Source organism: Suricata suricatta, chromosome 2 (genome assembly GCF_006229205.1).
Source record: "Suricata suricatta isolate VVHF042 chromosome 2, meerkat_22Aug2017_6uvM2_HiC, whole genome shotgun sequence".
Taxonomy (NCBI): Eukaryota; Metazoa; Chordata; class Mammalia; order Carnivora; family Herpestidae; genus Suricata; species Suricata suricatta.
Window position 1 is genome coordinate 16,195,207 of NC_043701.1, and position 14,380 is coordinate 16,209,586.

General features: G+C 41.0%; 1 protein-coding gene across 2 annotated transcripts in view; it reads right to left on the minus strand.

Moving 5' to 3' along the window:
* The window catches only part of CHRM2 (cholinergic receptor muscarinic 2), a 150,884-nt gene that overhangs the window by 7,663 nt on the left and 128,841 nt on the right, over positions 1-14,380 (minus strand). The window contains exon 1 of one of the 2 annotated variants that reach the window (XM_029955435.1): positions 4,668-4,716. The exons of the other annotated variant lie outside the window; for it this stretch is intronic. The gene's annotated coding sequence lies outside the window, so the exon portion shown is untranslated. Of the gene's footprint in view, positions 1-4,667; positions 4,717-14,380 lie in introns of those variants that run through there. 2 annotated transcript variants of the gene reach the window in all.

A 14,380-nucleotide genomic window follows, 5' to 3' on the forward strand; every position in this document is an offset into this window, starting at 1 on the left:
CCCACGGCGCCTTTTTAAATTGTACATGTAAGGACTAAACATGCAGTCTATCCGGAGACAATTAAAGGTTTACTTCAACAATATTATGCCTAGATATCTAGCTTTCAGTAAAAAATACTACTATTACAAAACACTTGAAAAATATAGGATGATACCATCTAGCATCATGGTGAAACATGAGACCCTTTTAGGAGCAAGACTACATGCTGAGGAACTAGCAGAGACATTCCAATCATCTGCTCTCTGCCTTAAGAATGAGATGTGGTTGGGGTGCCTGGGTGGCTCAGTCGGTTACGTGTCTCACTTCAGCTCAGGTCATGATCTCATGGTTTGTGGGTTCGAGCCCCACCTCAGGCTCTGTACTGACAGCTCAGAGTCTGGAGCCTGCTTCCGGTTCTGTGTCTCCCTCTCTCTCTGCCCATCTCCTGCTTGCCCTCTGTCTCTCACATATGACTAAATGTTAAAAAAATTTTTTTTAAAGAATGAGATGTGGTAATTTGACATTCTGTTATCATCAATTAGAAAGCAAATGGAGTTTATTTTTAAATTATATATTTAAAAACAAATATCATGTATTATATAATAATCCGGTGAATGAGATTCTAACTATAAAATTTCCCTGACCTTGGAGAGATGCCCACTGGGGCATAAAGTCTATATTCTGTTTTAGATCTTCTAAGCATTCCATTCATCCCACTAGTTTATAAATAGCATTGATACAAGTATTTAACAGGCTTTGAGGTTGTTCCTACATCAGTGACCAATCACTCCTTCCGTGAATGATGGCAGAGAGAAAAAGAGAGAATGGTAAGAGAAATGGGGAGAGATTCTAAGGAAGTCTGAGGAACAATGTCCCTTTTCTTTAAAGAAAGTCTCAGTTTTGATTCTGATACAACAGATGACAACACAGGTTGCTTACATTGTCATGACCCCCACAAATCTTGGATGTCTTTCAGTTTTACTTCTGAGCAAGGGAGAGTTCTAGCCTGAGGCTCAGGAGACAGTGTTGCTCTGACGGCTGGATGCTGCCGTTCCACACTCTAGTACTTAGACAACATCAGGCAGAAATGGAGTAAATTTCCACTCTTTTCCCCCCATTTTTATCAGGCTTTCCTTTAGCCCAGGGACACATCAGGAGATTTTTCACGAGCTCCTGAAGTTTACTATGTGAGCAGCTGTGGTGGGTTGGGGGCCACAGAAGCAATCGGGGCCCTGCTCCGAAACCAGGGCCATCTCTGTTTGTTTTCCAAACTTTATTCTAAAGCACCTTATTGAATCTCTGTTGTGAACAGAGCTTCATATGCCTTTAAGGGCTTTGGAAGATGGAAGTGATGGAGGAGTCAATGACCAAACAAAATAGACCACATTCTTGTTCACAAAGAGCTTATAACCTCAGGGAGGCACATGCTGCTGATGGGGTTTCCAGCTACTCGGGGCCAATATACTGATAAGGGTCAAGGACTCGGAATCCATGGAGGAAGGCTGGGCATATGGGGTGAAAAAATACAGACAGCACTTCCGGGAAGCCTTTCCTAGTAGATCTACTTTCTCTCTTTTTCTCCTTCTCTATTTGTTTATGTGTGACATTTATATATTATATACCTAGGTATATACCTAGAACCCTGATCTCCATATATGAATATGTATTTACTGTGTTCTCAAGATTCTGCATTCTACTACCTTTCTCAGAAACGTGCAATACACTTAAGGTGAGTGTTCACTCCAGCACACTGAGCCCGACAACCCGTGGGTTCCGAAACACAGAATGTGACTTAGCCGTTAACTCACCTACACTGGGTTTTAAATTCTATCTCAGAGGACATGTCAAAGGCATTTTGGAAGCAATGTGTAGTTTAGAAAACTTCAGCACAGAACTATAGCCTCCACCAGATATGCATCATGTCAAATATTTGAAAAAAGAAAACCACACGCAAATTGCATTAATCAAGTTGTTCTCTTAAGGTTTGTGTACTTTACTGTATGCAGGTTGTACTTTTGTAAAAAAAAGGAAAAAACATAAAAGCAAATGGTAGAAAAAGTGAAAGTAGCAGAAACAGTAATCTGATCCCCACACTAGTACAAATACAAGAAAATTCATGAATTTTTCCAATGTAAAAACGTTAAAGAACTTCCAAGCCCTTATTGTGATGTACACATTCTGCAGTTTTGGCCAACTGTCACACATACTATTCTTTTTTTTTTTTTTTAATTTTTAATGTTTATTTTTGAGAGAGAGAGAGACAGAGTGTAAGCAGGGGAGGGACAGAAAGAGAGGGAGACACAGAATCCGAAGCAGGCTCTAGGCTCTGAGCTGTCAGGAAAGAGCCCTATGCGGGGCTTGAACCCACGAACTGTGAGATCATGACCTGAGCCAAAGTCGGACGCCCAACCAACTGAGCCTCCCAGGCTCCCCACAAACATACTATTCTTAGTGACGTTGGACAGACGTCAACTCCATGTTTGCCAAACTATCTTTTCCTTTCTTCAGAACATATCCCAAACAACATTACTCGAGAAAACTACCCTAAGAGGCAAAGAGACCTTAACATGATTTAATGAGTATTTAGTCCTTGCCTTTGTGTCCATGGTACACTTTAGTTATTTTTCCACACACTTATATGCTCCTGCCGAAAAGGAAAAGAGGTCTGGACAATTATAAACAAAACATGCTACGAATAAACCATTCTTTTGACTTTTCAAATAAAATTCCATCTGAGTAAGCACAGGGCAGCCTCCCTTTCCTGTCCTAGGAATCTGACAGAACTCAGTATTGATGATGAACATAATCTCATAAATGGTGCTGACTAAACACAGTGCTCTAGAGCAAACAGCAGCAAAGCTAGAGAAACCCTCTGTCTAAAGGTTATTATGCCCTGACAATGAAGAGTGAAAGGAAAATGGAAGCAATCCTCTGAGAGCTACTGAAAGTTGTATATGATTAGGCAGCTGTATTTGAGTCGATGTCTGTGTCTTTCTTATCATCTTGAGAAGTTGGAAATTTGTATAGTCGGCTTTTTTTCATTTTATTCTGTGTCTTTTTTTTCCCCCTAAAGTCGGCAGGCTGCTGGTTTAATAACTCTAAATTAGTTAATTCATTGCTTTGAATTAAACATGTGAATCCAATTTGCAGAGGATTTGAGGCTTGTTTTGACTCTGACAGAAAATTCTAGAATGAAAGCCGTTGTTCTAGAGAAGCTGAGCAATTCCAAACAATGCATCCCTTTAGGGATCCTTTTCAATGGTGCACGTGCCTTCCACTGGACGCTGAGGCAGAATATAAGGCAACTCGGAGCTCTGGAAAGTAAGTAGGTCAAGGGCAGTTTTGAAAAGAAAAGTAACAATCAGTTTAGGGTCAGGGAGAAGCTAAGAAAGTTGTAGGTTAATATTTTTCCTTTGAACGGTAAACTCGAATAGTTAAGAATTAATGGGACCAGAAATTGTGAAAAGATTAAAGGGCACACATAGAAATGAATTTCCTTCTTCTGAATTTCCATCTTATAACAGGTTAAGTGGAGAAAAAGACACTTACTTCTACTGAGGAATCTATATTTATTGTAAGCGCATCTCTGATATTACATTGCTTAAGGACAAAAAGGAAAAATATATCATTGCTCTTCTCATAAAAAAATACATATGAAAAGTAAAGTGTATTATGTTTTTAGACATAATCTTCCTCTTTAAATAAATAAATGTACCCAGAAATGTAGGCTTAACAGACAGAATCATTCTTCTGGTAGCAACACCTAGAATTTAGGTAGAGAGTCCGAAGTAATGAATGTACCTCCATAAAGGGTAAATCTGTGTCCTTTAACTTTTCAATGACAGAAATGACACAGGCCTCAAATACTTATGATTCATATCAGAGTCAATGAAGCTATAAAAATAAAATAGTAATGAAGTGTACAGAGCACGGGCAGCAACTATTTTTATTGTTTCCAATCGAAAGACAACATGATTGTGTCCTCGGAGTCTGATTGCAGCCTATTTCTAGAACTGAGCAAAATGACCACCGTGTTATCCCACTAAAATGTGAGAAATGAGAGCATGGAGAAGATTAAAGTCTTTACTAAATGATCTAATGGCAATTGAGATGGGGACACATAAAAAGCTGCATCCACTCAGCAAAGATTTTTGTATCTAAAGCACTAATTTGGAGTTTCAAGCAAGTTAGTTGGAGAGAATCAAGGATTTTATGTGGTAAATCAGGACAGTCAATGCTTTTACCTTCCTGCAACAAAACCATTTCCCTGGGGATAACCATGGGGCCCCCGCCATACTGAGTGTCTGTAATGTCCCTCGTCACTGCCACCTCATCCCCTTCCTCCACCCTCCCCTCTTCAGACACCATTAGCTCAAGCCTATCTCCATATTTAAAAAGCTAACTCTCCCACCCTTTGGACTCTGAACACTTCAGAAAATCCAACCTCTCATTCTGATGGCGCTACAGTTTGCCAGCCCTGTTCTTTTTCCCCAAGAGGCAGGTTCTCTGCTGACTGTGCCTAGTATGAGAGGGATGACAAAGTGGCACTTCCCTTCTCGAGTTACCAGTGGTCTTGGCTAGTAAATATCCCCAGCACCTTTTACATGCCCCACCTTGTCATCTGAGAAAAAGCTGCTAAAGTTCAGGCGGTAAACATTATAGAGGTATCCAAGTACCACGTCTGTACCTGAATAATCCACGAGAAGGGGCGATCTTCAGATAGACAGGCTATGCAGTGTCCGTCCTGTGGGGCGGGCTGTCTGTTCCCTCACGTATAACTGTACCATCAGCAAAGCAGTTTTAGTCTGTGTTATCTTGGGGCAGGACGATACACAGCTGGACCTCCAGGAGAACATGTTAGAGAAGAATTTTGTGGCTCATTAATCCCCCAAACACCTCAAGTGAAAGGAAATAGGAAGCTGAGAGCATCTGCCCTGGACACCCTCACCTAACCACTGTGTGTGTGTGAGCTGATGAGGAAAGGGAAAAGACACATTGAGGAAGAAAAGAAGGAAATAATGTCTCTGCTCTTAAGAGGTCTCAGTCTAGGGGCACCTGGCTGGCTCATTAGCTAAGCCTCCAGCTTCCACTCAGGTCATGGTCTCGCGGTTTGTGAGTTCAAGCCCTGCATCAGGCTCTGTGCTGACAGCTCAGAGCCTGAAGCCTGCCTTGTAGTCTGTCTCCCTCTCTCTGCCCCTTCTCTTTCTCTCAAAAATAAATATTGAGGCGCCTGCGTGGCTCAGTAGGTTAAGCGACCGACTCTTGGTTTCAACTCAGGTCATGATCTCATGGTTTGTGAGTTCAAGCCCCACATCAGGCTCTGGGCTGATAGTGTGGAGCCTGCTTGACATTCTCTCTCTCCTTCTCTCTCTGCCCCTCTCCTCCTCACTCTCTCTGTCTCTCTCTCAAAAACAAATAAATAAACTTAAAAAATTGAAAGTAAATTAAGATTAAAAAATATTAAAAAAAAGAAGGTCTAAAGAAACTCATATCATTTCCTCTTGAGGCAGCCAGCAGCAAAGCGCCACCAGTCTGGCTATCCTTCTAAGAGACACAAGAAAGGCTGGCCTTCTTGCCCTGTAAAGGTGATCTAGCTTTTCTCTCTGTATGAATTATACACAGATAACTAGGATGGGTCACTGGACACAGTAGATAAAGCTTTGATGTTGAACCTGAGAACCAAACCTCTCTCTGCTACTTTCTAGTTATGTGAACTTCAATCTGTTGACTCCCTTTCCACATCTAAGAGAGATGAAAAATGAAGCTTACCATTCGGAATTTATAAAAAAAAAAATATATATATAATACACGAGGCTCCTTACAGGTTCTTATTAAGTAGTCATGATCATTAAGTTCATTATCACTTAATATGTGGTTCCAACCAACAAGTAGAGCATTAAAAAAGAAAAGACTGAAGCATGAACTCTATCTCTACCCCCCAAATACGGAAGCAAATTAAAGCAATTTTTAATTGTGTCTGAGTCTAATGCCACTTGTATTATTTGTTTCCATTCATCTTCAGCATTAGGAAAATCCCATGATCTTTCTCTGGTATACTGATTCTCACATCGAGATGGTCAGAATCTTCTGTCTAAACTTCAAGGAACTCCAATCTAAAAATTAGTGACTGGGATGCCTGTTTAGTATCTGGCTCTTGGTTTGGGCTCTGATCATGATCTCATGGTCTGTGGCTTTGAGCCCCGTGTCAAATGCTTGGGATTCCCTCTCAGCCCCTCCCCAGCTGTTTCTCTCTCCCCAAATAAAAAACTTTAAAAAAATAATAAAAATAAAAATTAGTGACTAATTCTTCTCCTAACTGCCTCTATTTAAAATTTCTGCTGTACAGGGGTGCCTGGGTGGCTCAGTCGGTTAAGCTTCCGACTCCGGCTCAGGTCAGATCTCACATTCGTGGGTTCGAGCCCCACGTCAGGCTCTGTGCTGACAGCTAGCTCAGAGCCTGGAGCCTGCTTCCGGTTCTGTGTCTCCTTCTCTCTCTGCCCCTCCCCCTCTCATGCTCTGTCTCTCTCTGTATCAAAAATAAATAAAACATTAAAAAATTAAAAAAAATAAATAAAATTCCTGCTCTACAGATGTACACAGGCAATGATCCTGTAACAGTGCTCCGCGGTGACAGATGGATGGCAGCCATACTTGTGTTGAGCACAGTATAATGTAGAAGTCTGTGGACACTTGAAACTAATGTAACATTGTGCATCAACTATACTCAAATAAAGAACTTTAAAAACAAAACTTTTGCTGTAGATCTACGAAACACTACTTAACAATTCTATACTTAAATTTTAGCTAGAAAGTGATCGTTTTATTTTAGAGGAGAATATGATCTAACAAAATAGGAAAAATTTCTGCCCCTGCATAAATCAAGCACAAAAAAATGAAACTGTGAAGGAGATTTCTTGTTTACAAATACAAAAGCAGCAAAATCCATTTTCTACATCAAATTGTGAGTGCTTAGAGCATCATGGTCACATGATCTGTGAATATGCATAAAATTTACCTGTCATTTATATTTACCATATTACTTGAAATGCTTTTTAAAAAACAACTATTGGGGAGGGCGCCTGGGTGGCTCAGTCGGTTAAGCATCTGACATGGGCTCAGGTCATGATCTCGCGGTCTGTGAGTGAATCGCGTCGGGCTCTGTGCCGACAGTGTGGAGCCCTCCTCAGGTCCTCTCCCTCCTGCTCTCTCTGCCCCCCACCCAGCTCATGCTGTCTCTCTCTTTCTCAAAAATAAGTAAACATTTAATATACAAACATTGAAAAAAAATAAAAAATAGGGGCGCCGGGGTGGCTTAGTTGGTTAAGCACTGGATTTTGGCTCAGGTCATGATCCCAGTTCATGAGTTTGAGCCCCGCATAGGGCTCTGTGCTGACAGCTCAGAGCCTGAAGCCTGCTTAGGATTCTGTGCCTCCCTCTCTCTGTGGCCCCTCCCCTGCTCACACTCTGTCTCTTTCCCTCTCAAAAATAAACATTAAACATTTTTTAAATAAAAAATAAATTAAAAATTTAAAAACACTATTTTTAAATTTCACTTTAGCAGTTTTGCTACATGAAGATAAAATTGAAGGTCAATACATGATAGCAACAACAGCAAGAGAACAGAGGGTTCCTTCTGGCACGTGCTAGTTCCCTTGAGTGTTTTCAGGCCCTTATTTGCCTTGCGTATGCATTTTCTCACTTCTCCGTCTTCTTATGAGAATCCTTATCTTCTGCCTATCTGTGTCTCTCTCCCTCTCAGCATCCTATCTTCAGAGAGTGCAGCCCTCAGTCTGGGGAACCCCCAGAAGAGGCCAACGTCCCAATCCCTAATGTCAAGTTCGTCTTGACTGGCTAGTAGTAAGACACTTCACTCTATTTATGATACGGTAACTCTGTTACATTTATCTGGACAGATCATTCCACAGACAGCAGACACAGCCTCATCATCTTAGAATCCCGGGCTCATGCAGAGGCTAGACCTGACTTGTAACAGTGAGACAAGGGACTCAGACCTACGCGATGAACAGTCTGGGGATCAGATGGTTTTTTATAGCCCACCGGCCGGCAGGCCCCTCCAGTGTGGCCAGGGGAGTCTCTCCTCCCAAACCTGGATATGAGGCCCACGCGCCTTTCAGTCAGTCGGTCCTCCCTCTGGTTCACGTGTGGCTATCAGGATGGGAACACTTAGCTGAAGTGTTCCAAGAACAGACGCATTTGTAAGCTGTCTCTTAGCCTCTGTGCTTCACGATAAAACATCCTCGGCTCTGTGTCTGCATTTAGGAATGTGACTTGCGAGCAGCCTGCGTCTGGCTCTTCCCTTGTTTGGTTGCCTTCAAAGCCCACTGTAGGGCTGAAAGGTGACAGCCTGACCCGCTTTGCTACATGGCTGTTGTTTTTTTTCTTTTTGGTATTGTTATTAAAATACCAAATGACTCTGTGCACAAAGCAGAAAGTCATAGTGATACAGGCCTGTCTAAGGGGAGGAGGAGAAAGTAGCTAGACTGGCGAAATGACAAGAAGAGGAGGCATGGGGAGAGGCAGATTGTGAAGTGGGGTGAAGCTGACTTTTCATTCTGTTTGAAATAATGCCCGGACAACCTCAGATTTCCAACTGGGGGCCACTCGAATGCAGTTTAATTCCTGTTTCTACACAATTCCAAGTTTTTAAACACCCATCTGATAGTCAGCTCCATTACTCTCCCTATGAACCGTGCATTCCTGTGTATAGAGCCCGAAAACTACTTTCATATGCTGAGGTTAAGTGAATTACAAATATGAATTACTTTCCATAACATGGAAATTCTCTGGATAAAAGGCAGAGAAGAAGAAATCATGCAGTTTTGTCCCTGCACAGTGTCCGGACGGATTATGGGAACAAGGTGGACAGACAGTTGTCCAGTTTGCAACCTAAAGGTAAAGCACGGGGTGGGGTGGGGGAGAAGGTGATTTGAAGAAAAGCTAGGTTAGAAGAGGTCTTTGAAAATATTTGGTTTGGTTGTTTTAAAAAAACATAGGGATGACAAGCTGAAGAGAAGGAAACCCTGCTGAGTGAGGGTGTAAAGATTTCAGAGCCTGGGAGAGGCAATGGCTGACGGAAGCAGGAAAGAATGGTATCCGGAGGATTTGGGGAGAGAAAGGCTCAGAGTTAATCTCGCAAAGAGAAGGGAAGGGGAGGGGGCGAGAGTAGATTTGATTAATCTTGGAGGCAGCAAGGGTATTTAGGAAACTTAAAACAAATTTTTTTTTAACATTTTGAAAGACAGAGAAAGACAGAGTGTGAATGGGGGAGGGGCAGAGAGAGAGGGAGACACAGAAGCTGAAGCAGGCTCCAGGCTCTGAGCTGTCAGCACAGAGGTCTGATGCGGGGCTATAACTCAAGAATCAAGAGATCATGACCTGAGCTGAAGTGGAACCCTTAAGTGATTGAGCCACACAGAGGCCCCTTGGGAAACTTTTCAAAGCCATCAACGGAGTCTGAGGAAGGGGGGTATGACAGAGGACTTAGGTCATATTGGAGGCATAACCTCACGGCAGTGAGGAACCCTTCAGTCAGAAACTGTAACAAACTACTGATGTCATCAACCAAGCTGGTATGGAGAGCCTTCTCATTGCCAAGGACCTTTCACTGGATCTCAGTTTCAAATCAACCCTCCTTCCCTGAATCATTGTCTCTCTGTGGACTCAGCCCTGGCTTGACCTGATTTTCTGACTGTGGGTTGAGTGTCTTCCCTTCGACAACTGGAAACTCCAGTCCAGGCATGTAAGCCCACTCCAGATTTTCAGTAAGTTTCTAAATTTTCCAAGAGTAAGTTTTCTCATTGCTCATGTAGTGGCAACACCTGCGGAGTACATCCATTTCAAGAATTAAATGAGGTAATACTCACAAAAGGATTTAAGCCTCCTGGCGGGGGCTTCTCAGCCTTGACACACGGACTTAAGGCTGAAGTAAAGGCCTTGGCCAAGCAGGAAGTAGAATTGGAAAGAGAATTACATTCATGGTTCATAAAATTGCTAATTGTACAACAGGTCTGTGGGAACTGCCATTTGGCTACTTCTTGTTACTTAGAACGTATATTCTTGAATTTCTTATGCTCAGAAATTATAGAGATTTCCTCTTCTTCTCATATACAATAACAATTTCCATGAAGTCATAAGCTCTCACATTCAGATAATCACCATTTGTTACTCAACTCTGTACAGATATATAATGAATAAGTCTGTTAATAACTGTTACCTGTTAGCTAGTATTAAGCAGGAACTGACCCTGAGTTTCCAGATAGCAGTAGCTTACATGCGAGGGGCGGGCGGGGCAAGCAAGGGCTGCGTGTTCTGTGCACACGTCCTGTTTTGTACAGCAAATTGCAGCACATCGTGAATATCAAAGGCAAAAATAAGTTATGGACGATTTTTGCTTACACATGAATACATTTTACAAGGCAGTTTTGAGGGATGATAAATAGTAAATGGCATCATTAATGATGATTCAATGCTTTACATTTTTAAGCTATGTGATGAAAAACAATCAGATGAATGTAAAAGAATGTTCGAGGGATGATTTCTTTGGGAATGTTCGAGGGATGACTAAATTAAATAAACCTATCATGTGAAATAAGCCTTAAGCCCAAAGCCATCATTTTATCTACGTGCGTGTTTTCCTCTAATTTTAGGGTTCGATGCTGTGTGGCATCAGCCACGGGGTGAATCAGCCACGGGGTGAATCCTGCTGCCCTCGCATTCCTGAAAGCCACCCATTTTGTTCTCTTTTAACTCACTAGTAGCTGGCCCAATTGTTTTCTCCACCTGAGGGTGTGTGTGTGTGTTCTTTTTAAATTTAGGGCTTTGGGGGCACCATTTGGGAAGGGCTTTTATTTTGAATCTGTTTCATCTCAAAACCAAAATGTTTAATTATGCAAGACGGTGTCTTCCTCAGGACGTCTACCAACCCCTCCCACCACCCACACCCATTTCTCGCATGGATCTGTTTGTTTTTAGATAGCAGTGTTGGTCTAAAACTCATGCAAAGGGCAGGGGTCTGTGATGTAAAAATATCTGCATTCTCACCCTGGAGCTGGTAGTTAACCTCCCAGGCTTTGATTTTTGTGCTCTGTGGCAGTGAGGACGTTCGACTCCAACGTCTCTCTCGGCTCTAAGAGCATTCTAGAATTCTAATTTTACTTTAATTCTTGTAGGATTCATTTGACGCTGACCGAGGTCAGAGAGGATCGTCACTGACTTCTGCCTTAGATCTATATTTTCCTAAGTACTGAACGGCATATACCTACGGAGAAAACTATGCTCTCGCTCGCTCTCTCCTGAATTTACACTACTGGGGCTTTGCTGCACTTGTTGAAGAGACTTCTGCTTCGTGTCAGCTGGTTTTCTTTGTTACCATCACCACGTTTCCCACCCCCAACATCCTGCTACGTCTCAGCTTCCCTCTGTGACCCTTCATCCATGCAAGCTTGAAAATTAGATTCAAATTGCTATCTGTATTTTCATTTCACTCTTGGTATTGCACACGTACAAGCATGAACTAATTCTCTCAATGGAGCTGCGTATTTACCTACCAACTCATTAAAAAGTGGCTTTAGCACTGGAGCAAGAGATCATGTATTAGAGCAGGAAAGCAATTTACTTGGCAAGTTCATTTGTGTATTCTCTCCAATGTCAGAGCAAAGGTTTGTCCTTGGGATAAGGGTGTTTTCTCGCCCAGTCTGGTCTCTCCGGCTGTCTGATTCCTCAATTAGCTGACACCTCTGTGCCGGTGATTTTATCCTGGACTTACTTAGTGGACAGACTAGAAATAGTCATCCAGTGACTTGCATGCTGATTTTACAGCATCACTGTAATTGCTGCCTATGGAACTCTGCAAGGAGGCAGAAGGCAGAGAAGTGAAATGAGGCTCCCGGAGCGGGCGTGTTTGCGATATGCAACAATTTACAAAGGGTAAGGAAGGGTATTGTGACAATTTTCATTGGAGGCCTGAAGTCTAAACCAAATTACAAAATCAAACACGAGTAAATTGCCTCTTGTATTATGTTCTGTGTTACAGAGCTGACTTAAGCGCCAGAGAATTCTGTGAAGTCTCAACTAAGAATGGTGTGTTTATCTTTTTCATTTCAAAAATACATGAGCTTTATTTATGATAGGTTTTTCCTCTGCTTACACAGTTCCCTCTGCCCTTGAACGTTAAAAATAAAATTTATGGTGAGTTTTCCTTTTGATTTTCAAGCTAGAGCATTAGGAAAGTAAACCAAAAGAAGCAAAAAGGATTTTTAATCATTCAAACGTGATACCCAGGAGCTGTTTATTTTATTTGTTCAACAGAGAAGTTTCTTCTAGCTAACTTCAGGGGATAAAAGTGGAAACAATGCCAACGTGTTTTCTGTTGTCAAAAATGTTACAGTGTGGTTGGAGAAACCTGTGAATTTTTACTGCTATTGAAATTTGGTTGTCTATCTTCCTACGTACACACATTAGAAGTTTTAGATCACACGATATACATCAATCCATTGTCTCCCAGGGGCCAGTCAGGGAACTGAAATAGAGAGAGAAGCAGGCTGGGTGTGAGGAAATGTGTGGAAGATGCCTGGCTGGAAGGTTCGGAGGGGCTCTTCAGCTCCAGCCGAGGGGGGAATGTGGACCGAGTCATCAGATACCCAGAACTGTAAACATACACTGGAAATCTGGATCTTTATGTGTGTTCTTGTGATTTTTAAATCTGGACTCAACATTATAAAATCCTTACAAGAAAGCAAAATATGTCTGTGTAAACATATTTGGCCCCTTGGCTCCCACTTTATGACCTGACCTTTGGCACTGAAAGGCTTACATTTTCAAATAACACAATCATGGGCATTTTTCTATGACATTACATAATTTTCTAATGCATCCTTTTAATGGGTATATTGTGTTTAGTTTTACAGCCATCCTGTAATTTAAGTAAACAATCCTCTATTTGTGACATGTAAGTCATTTCCAATTTTCACTTTTTACTTTAGCTTATATAGAATGGTGCAGTGAACTTCTTTGTACATCGTTTTTTTCCTTCTTTTCATAAATCTCTATTGCTTTCTTAGGCTAAAGTTCTTGGGGCTCCTGGGTGGCTCAGTCAGTTAAGCGTCTGACTTGGCTCAGTTCACGATCTCACAGTTTGTGGGTTTGAGCCCTGCATCAGGCTCTGTGCTGACAGCTCAGAGCCCGGAGCCTGCTTTTGATTCTGTGTCTCCCTCTTTCTCTCTCTGCTCTTTCCCCACTCATGCTCTGTCCCTCTCTGTCTCCCAAAAATAAATAAGATTAAAAATAGTTTTTTAAAAAAAGGGTAAATTTCTAAAAGTTGCATCAGTGGCCAAAATTATATACACTTGCTGGTTTTGACAGTAAAATCCCACCAGCAATGGATTGCTATGTTATTTTCCTATAGACGTTAACAAAAATAAGAATTTTCATTAAAAAACCATAGTAAATCAATTAAGTAAAATATTCTGTTTGAATTTTAGCTATGATTTGTGAAGTTTTATGTTTTTCAACTTACTGACCACTGACATTTTTTATTTGCACTTTTTTCAGGTAAATTTTTGGATAAGTGTTGTATCTATTAATATTTAATTTTAGGGCATTATATTTAAACATTCAAGCTTTCTCCACTCTAAATAAGTAAATGTTTGAGATAATATCCTTCAACTATTTCACATATTTTACACTTGAACCTTTGATTTATGAGACTGCATTTTAGAAGAAGGTATGAAGAGATTTAATGTTGACTTTTTTCCAAGTAGTTTAAAAATCACTCCAGAAACATTTATTGAGCCACTTACATTTTCTCCACAAATTTGAAAAGCCAATTCTCTCATCTATTAAATTGCTCCGAAATCTCTGGGCCTCCATTCTATTCCACCGTTTCATCTGGTTTGTCCTGTACCAGCAACATCATTTTTTCTACTTTAATTGTATGATGTACCTAGAAGCTCTAATGATAAATCCTACGTATTAAGTGTATCATTTTTAGTTATCTTTACTATATTTTCATGCTCTTTTTACACAAACCTTAAAATATTTTGTGAACTCCTTTTCTTTATGGTATTTTTCTTGGATTGTTATAAATTAATTTGTGAGAAGTTAACAACTCTCTAGGATTAAGTCCTTCTAGCCGGGAAGGTTTTTCATCCATTCTAGTTTTCTTCTTTGTCACTGTATCGTGTCTTGTAGTCCTCCGTGTATTTATCTAACATGAAAGTTTAGAGACCTGTTTGTATATGTATACTGCATATATCTTGCGAAGATTGACCCAGTTTAATTACACAATGAATAGGACTTTTGTCACTAGATTTCTGTGATGTATAAAAATGTATATGATTCATATAGGCAACGAATTATAGTCACTGGCTTTGGCCACCTCTC